Raw genomic sequence first — 7,290 nt, 5'->3', positions numbered from 1 at the left:
TGACTCCACCTTCCCATAGGTTCTGCAGAGTCTCCCTCACCTCTGTGACTTTGTCCCTGAATGCCTAGGTCCCTTTGCATGACATGTTTTTCTTTGCCCTATCTGCCTGACAAACCCTTGCTCATACTGCAAAACCCAGATTAACTGTCATCTCCTCCGTGAAGCCTACCCTGATCTGCCACACAGAAAGAATCTCTTTCCCATTTGAGTCCCCTCAGCCCCAAGCCTTCCTCCACCACAACCCAGTTCTGTCCCATAGTTTATGAGAATTGCTGTTTATATGGTGAGTGAATTAGAACCTATTTCCTCCACTGACCTGACAATTCCTTGACAGCAGGAACTGTGTCTTATTCACAGCTCACCCATAGGAGGTGCTCAAAATGTTCAATAAATAGATTATCTAGTAAGTAAAGTCATCCCTAAAACAAACAAACAAAAAAAACCCCCCAAAAACAAAAAACAAACAACAACAACAAAAAACCCAATCTGCAGTCTCTAACTCTTCATGGGTTTCTGGACAGTGTGAGCCTCAGCATCCATAGCCATCAGATTGCAAGGCTGAACCTGCTGGTTTCTGAGGGCATGGCCTATCTCTTCCCATGAGCTATGATAACTCAGAAACCTCAATGATGCCATCAGCTCACTTAAGAGCTAGTTAGCTAATGAGGAAATGAGGACACAGAAAAGTTAAGAAATCATCTAAAGTGTTGGCCAAATCTTTACCCCATCATTATTGAGTTTCCTCTGAGCTTACTACAGCCTACTACTCAGACGTAAAACCATGCTCAGATAACCACATCAGGGAAGAGCATCTCAGGCTCCCAGTGGACCTGGAGGGAAGGTTAATGAAGGCCAATGTCCTTCTGGCCGCTGCCTTTCAGGATACCTCAATGGGTGGCCTATCTCTCAATGCCAGCAATCCAATTCCAGTGGCTTCCTTGGAGCTGCTGATCTAGAAAGATGCACGTTTCCTAGAGTTACTGATGGCCATCGAGTGGGGGTGAGGAGTGGAGGTTCCCTTTGCATTCAGCTGGCAGAATGTGTCATAACACAGGACCAGGACCTGCAATAAAGGGACAAATGGAATGCAAACCCAACCTGCAGACCCAGGGCCCATCCTGGCTCTCAAAGTCCCACCCACAACTGCAGGCAACCCCTTGCTCTCTCTGACCCTCACCCTTCTCATCTGCAAATTGGGGGATGCAGCCATTCATCAGGGTGACAGAGGAGCACTGGAGAGAATGACAATGTAGCATCCTTGGGCAGCCAGCTGGAGCTGAAAACCAACAAAAAGCACTAAGTTGCACCCATGTCCTCCACGCAGAGCTGGCAGCATTGGGGCTTGGTGATGCCAACGTCCCCTCGAACACGCTCAAGGGAGCACACGGAAGCGAGGTCCTCCAAGCCCTCGGGAATCATAGGAGTCACAAAACTAGGCAACATTTGTACAGTTTTTCCTGGGCCCCATGCTATCCCAGGCCCTAACTCATTATTCCTCAGTCTGAGAAGTGGGTGTTCCCTTTATGCCCATTTTGGGGGTGAGAAAACAAGTGCAAAAGTGGGAAGACACCTGCATCAGGTACTGCAGCTGGAGTAAGCCTGGATCCTGCCCCGAGCTCCCAGGGAGGGTGGTGGCCTGCTGTGAAGGTGGGTCCTCATGCAGGATTTGCCCTGACCTGGGATGGAACACCAGTCACCTCCCTCTTTCCAATTCTCCATCTCCCAGCCAGCCAACAGCAGCCAAGAGCCATCAGGAAAGGAGAGGGTTAATCTCATTTGAGCCTTCAAAAAAAAAAAAAAAAAAAAGACCCCAACCTGTCAGGTCTTGTTTAGAAATCTGAACATTCTGAAAATATTGACAAAGCAAGGGGGCTGCATCCGTGAGAAGATTCTCCGGGAAAGGGGCGATGCTAATCCAATGTGACAGGGATATTTTTATCTGAGGCCAGAAAAGCAGAGGGTGCAAATTGCTCCTCTGGGGGTCAACCAGCCGGGTGTGGGCTCAGGAAGCCCTCTGTGGGGGCTGCCATGAGGTGAGTGCGGGGTTACGCTCCCTCACCAGCTCTGTTTCTCTGGAATAGTTTGTCAGAAGACCAGGGCTTGATGACTCTGCTCTTACAGTCTCAGCGTGTGGGAAGCACAGACTCTAGGGGCATCTGGAATTCATTATTTGGTCCAATCTTGTCATTTCTCTAATGGGCAAACTGAGGCTGGAGGGAGGGAGGGAAGCCTTGATTCTATCAACCGCCCATCAGAGAACATTCGTTAGAAGCTGTATGAGGGAGCTGTTCCCCTCCCACTCTCATAACTAGGGGTTTAGAAAGACAGCTCTGGCTCCCTTCATGACTCTGATTTGGATTCAAGTCCCTCCTGTGTGGTCCAGGGCCGGGTATTTAGGCTCTCTTAGCCTGTCTCTTTGGTAAAATGAGGACAATAACCCCTAAACCCCATAGTGTTGTGCAGAGATTTATAGGAAAGAAATGTAGGTGCACCCGTTCAGTTCTTTGGTTGCATGAACAAGCACAGACTCAGCAAAGCTTAATATCCAAAAACTCAATTGGAAGGGCATGGGGACTGATCACAGATATTTACCTAAAAGAAGAGACAAAGTCTCAGGAGAGGCTCTGATTGGCTGAGATTGGGTCTCAGGCCCGCCCTGTACTCCAGTTGGGCAGGGCTACTGATTGACAGCCCCCTAAGCCAATAGAAAAGGGCAGTTACCCAGAAGGAAGCCGGTGGGCAAGGCATAGAAAAAGGGGTCCATGAACTTGCAGAGACCTGTATGCATTGAAGTTCATTATTCTGGACACTGAGGTCTGCCCTTTCAGGAATGAAGTCAAACTTCCCACCTCCTGTGCCATTGAGACATGGTGATTGCAGGCCCCCATTAGGCTGGGAAGGTCTGGCTTCAGACTAACTGGGTCACGCTGAGTGTTGCCTCAGCCCTCCAGGCGTTCCGCTGGGGCAGACAGTCAGTCAAGTGGCTCATCAAACAGGAGGGAGAAACAAGTGGTCAGTTCAGCCAAGCAAGTATTCGATTTAGTCAGAGAAGCTCAGCCACTGCCCTAGAGGGTCATTTATTTTCATGAAAGAAAGTGTGTTTGATTCTTATTGACTGAACTGGGTGTGTCAGACAGACACAGCCTATGACTCAGCCTCAGGGGGTGGGGGTGGGGCAGAGATGCTGGGGAATGAAGCGGAATCTGGTGCCTCATCCCGGGATGGGAACTCAGCAGGCACTCACCCCAAGGCTTAACTCCCCTTGCCTGAAATTCTAGCAATATTGCTTATAATCTTGGACTTCAGAGAACCCATTCTGCTCCTCCCAAGCTGTGTGACTTTGGGCAAGTCTCTTCACCTCTCTGATTCTCTTTTCAACTAGGAGCACTTTCTTGGAGTGTGTGTGTGTGTGTGTGTGTCGGGGACGGGGAGGCTGTGGTGTTACAGAAGTATCGTAAGACATCTGTAGGGCTATGGAATAAACGGAAAAGCAATATATAGTCCTCAAAATTCTTCATTTCAGATGTGGGAACTCTCATCATGAGTTTCGTCCTTATTCATGTGCTGTGTTTGTGGGCTTTATTTGTTAAGTTTGTGCCGATATTGACAACGGTATTTTATGGGTTGGTTGTGGATTTTTATTTTGGGGGGGCACACTTATTTTCTGTTTTATCTCTGTCTATATTTTTTCTACTAACTTTGCCAGAATTTCTTTGTTTTAGAGTATTTTTATTTTTACAAAGCCTTGATTCTAAGTATAAAATGGGTTATTCTTTTTTTCTGAAAAATCAGTCTTTAAGAACCACACGATCACATAAAAACATTTCCCCACTTAACAATTTTCTCAACTTCCAGGGAATACTGAAACTACTTTATTTATTTATTTTTAATATTTTATTTATTTATTTGACAGAGAGAGAGAGGTCACAAGTAGGCAGAAAGGCAGGCAGAGAGAGAGGGAGGAACAGGCTCCCCACTGAGCAGAGAGCCTGATGCGGGGCTCCATCCCAGGACCCTGAGATCATGACCTGAGCTGAAGGCAGAGGCTTAAACCACTGAGCCACCCAGGCGCCCCCTGAAACCACTTTTAATCACTGCTGCCCACCCTCCCAATCATGGCCCCCAAACCCCTCCCACAAGTGTCAACAATTTGGAGTGCATTTTTTTCAACCCTTCTGTATATTTACATTGACATACTTTACATATATTTCCTTATTCGTTCACATAGAAAGTGAACAGTCACATGGAAGTCATCCCCCACATAATAACCTACCATTTCCTTTCTTTGCTCAACGTTATGACTTGGAGTTGATCAACTGTGGCTGTGTGCGGAGGACTACCTCTTCCTTTTTTCAACTGTTGCCATCCCCTCCTTGCTGGGCACTCAGGTTGTGGCCAGTTTTTGCCATAACAAATAATACAGTAAAGACCCTCCCTGTCCATTTCCCTTGGGCAACATACAGACGTGCGTCTGTTAGGTTCTTGATTGGAGAATGGGGTACTATTTGTCAAAGATCTCAAAGATTTTCCTTGATGTTTTTTCATTTTTAAAGCAACCCTTATTTCTTTTTTTAAAGATTTTATTTATTTATTTGACAGAGAGAGAGATCACAAGTAGGCAGAGAGGCAGGCAGAGAGAGAGAGGGAAGCAGGCTCCCCACTGAGCAGAGAGCCAGATGCAAGGCTTGATCCCAGGACCCTGAGATCATGATCTGAGCTGAAGGCAGAGGCTTAATCCAACTGAGCCACCCAGGTGCCCCAGCAATCCCTGTTTTTAAACACCATGCCGCTGAGATATAATTCATACCCAAGAAGATTCATCCATTTCAAGTACACAGTTCAGTGGGTTCTGGTAAATTCGCAGATTTGTACACCATCACCACATCTGATTTGAAAACATTTTCTTCACCCCCCCCCACCCCAAAGAAACCCCAGACCCATTAGCAATGAGTCCTCAACTCCCACTCCCTTCAGCTCCTGACAACCATGAGTCTACTGTCTGTGTCTATGGATTTACGTTTTCTGGGTGTGTCATGTACATGAAATCGTATGATGTGTGGGCTCCTGGAACTGGTTTCTTTCACTGAGCGTAATGGCTTTGAAATTCATCCACGTTGTAGCATGCGTCAGGACATTGGGCCGTTTTTATCATCAAATAATCAACCACCTCTTCTGACTGCTTGTTCGCTACCAGGCATGGTGTTAATCCTCACAGAAAGCCCACGAAGGGTCACTACCGTGATCGTCCCTGCTTTACAGATGAGTAAGCTGGGGCTTAGAGAGGTGCCGTGATTTACACTCCCACAGCCCCCTCAGATCGCATGGGAAAGTAACCGGCAGAGCTGGGGATGAACCCAGGTCTTTTGAGCTCCCAAGCCTGTGTCCTCTTAGCTGAACAACATTGCTCCTATGAGAAGCAAGAAGGGAGTGGAAAGTGTCTTGTGAGCTCAAGGTGCAGCTCACAAGGGACTTTTACTCACAGGATGCTCCTGGGTTGCTGTCATGAGTGCTGACCAGTGCCCTGTGTGGCTGGACAGAGTGAGCTGGACTATTTACCCAAGGCCAACGGCCCCAGGCATGGCCACAGTCAGAGCTCCTGTGCTGCTGCTGGCTGTTTGCGCAGCACTTGGGGTTCCTCTCTCTCTCTCTCTCTGTCTCAGCCTCATCTAGTGCTTTTCTTTTTCTCTCCAATCTCAATTTCTCAACTTCTAATCTTGGGGACGGTTACATCAGACCAGGATGTTATCTCTTTGTTAAGACCGGATGCCAAGTAAGGGATAATGGGATGTGAGCCTGCTCTGAAGCGGGTTTTCCCCAAGAGTAGAGCAAATCTCGATGCCTGAAATGGTCAGCACTCCACTCTCCCAAAGTCCTATAACTCTCGGCTCCCTGGGGTTGTCTGGAAAGATCACAACTGAAACTGCTTAGTGGGGACAACAATAATAGAACTGACTTTCCTCTTGGGAGGGGCTTTCATTTCCTCTTGGGATCTCCTCCTCACTTGGAATCTCTTTTTGTAGGAGACAGAGGCTTGAGGCCACACAGCCAGTAAGAAGGGGCTAGGTTGGAGCCTGGGGCGGTGGGAGCTGGGTCAGCCCCTGCCATGCCAGCTCACGCTGGTCCCATCCCGCATGCCTCTTGTCCCACCCTGCTCCCTGGGACAACGTGGTACCCCATTGCGTGTCACATAAAAGCAGCTTTCTACATTTTCAAAATGAGGAACAGAGGTGTGGGCCAGAATTTACTTTGGTATAGTGTTTGGAGGCTCTATTTCAACCCTTCTGTAACTGGCTGTGTGGCCCCAGGGAAAGTTGGTGGCCCTCCCTGAACCTAGCAGGAGGTCTTTCTATTCCTGGGATTGTAGGAGAGGTGAGGTGGGCACAAACGTCTCATTTCTGAGGGATATAACAAGAGTGGAGAGAGGCCTCAGCACCACACCTTGGCTCCTGGTCCTGCCACGGGCAACGGGCACCCTGCATCCTGCCAATCAAGGCTCTGGGGTTAGCCCAGGCTTGAACAAATCTCTTCTCCCTGCCCCCACTACCGCAGGTCACTTACTCACTTAACAAACATTTATTGAGCAGGTGGGTGGAGGGAGATGGATACACACACTGGTCCTGTGACAGTACCCTGCATGTTAGGGAAAGGAAGTCCCACTGTGGGTGAGCTCCAGGACATGGTGGCCTTTGGGAAGGGCGCAGAGCCTCGGTGAAACTTTGAGAGGTGAAGAGGGGATGGCATCCCAGGCAGAGGGCGCAGCTCAAGCAAAGGCTCAGAGGCAGATTACCTCAGAGTGTTTCTGGGGCCAGTGGTGTAGCGTGTGAGTCTGGAGAGTGCAGATGTGGACGACATGATTGGAGGGTAGGTTGGGCCAGATGTGAAGCACCTTGAACAGCAGGTGGAGAGCTCACCTTGCCCCTGAGGTATTTCAGCGGGACAGGCCCATGCACACAGCTCCCAGAAGGCTCCCTTTGTTTGGCTCCACGGCTCCCCTCATCATCACAGCAGCCCCGTGAGTTCTGGGATGTGATTCGTGCTTTCAAAGAAACAGAAACCGAAGCCCCACCAAAGGGAACTAAAGTGCCCACAGTTCCAGAGCCAGGGGGCACTGTGAAGGCAGAGCAGCTGACAAGATGGCCGGTCAGTTTTTCCACGTTGGGAAGGCCCTTCCCAGCCAGGCACTCTGCTCTCTGCTCCCCACCCCCCGGCCACCAAGATCCTAGCCCCAGACAGGCCACCCCTTGAAAGGTCATGCCTGTGCTTTGACATTTTCTAAAAGTCCCCTATCCT

This window comes from Meles meles, chromosome 16 (genome assembly GCF_922984935.1).
Source record: "Meles meles chromosome 16, mMelMel3.1 paternal haplotype, whole genome shotgun sequence".
In the NCBI taxonomy this organism is placed as follows: domain Eukaryota; kingdom Metazoa; phylum Chordata; class Mammalia; order Carnivora; family Mustelidae; genus Meles; species Meles meles.
This window is presented reverse-complemented; position numbering follows the sequence as displayed.